Below are 257 nucleotides of genomic sequence, written 5' to 3'. Positions count from 1 at the left end.
TTTAGAAAAAATTGAAAATTTTGACTAAGTTTTTTTTTCTGGCCAACTTTTTTTCTGGCCAACTTCAGGCAGGTTCGGAATAGACCATTTATTATCATTTTTAACCTCCGTTCGACCATGTAGCGCGTTTTCAGGCTGACAGTACCGTTGCGAATGCCTCATAAGTATTATGTTTTCCTATCAGTATAAACCAAATAAATTACTGTAGAAATGTAACTAAGTCACTTTTCTTTAATTTTGGCAACACCTTGAGTTAA

This window comes from Frankliniella occidentalis, unplaced genomic scaffold, assembly GCF_000697945.3.
Source record: "Frankliniella occidentalis isolate FOCC.00 unplaced genomic scaffold, Focc_3.1 Scaffold439, whole genome shotgun sequence".
In the NCBI taxonomy this organism is placed as follows: domain Eukaryota; kingdom Metazoa; phylum Arthropoda; class Insecta; order Thysanoptera; family Thripidae; genus Frankliniella; species Frankliniella occidentalis.
Note: the sequence above shows the minus strand (reverse complement) of the source record.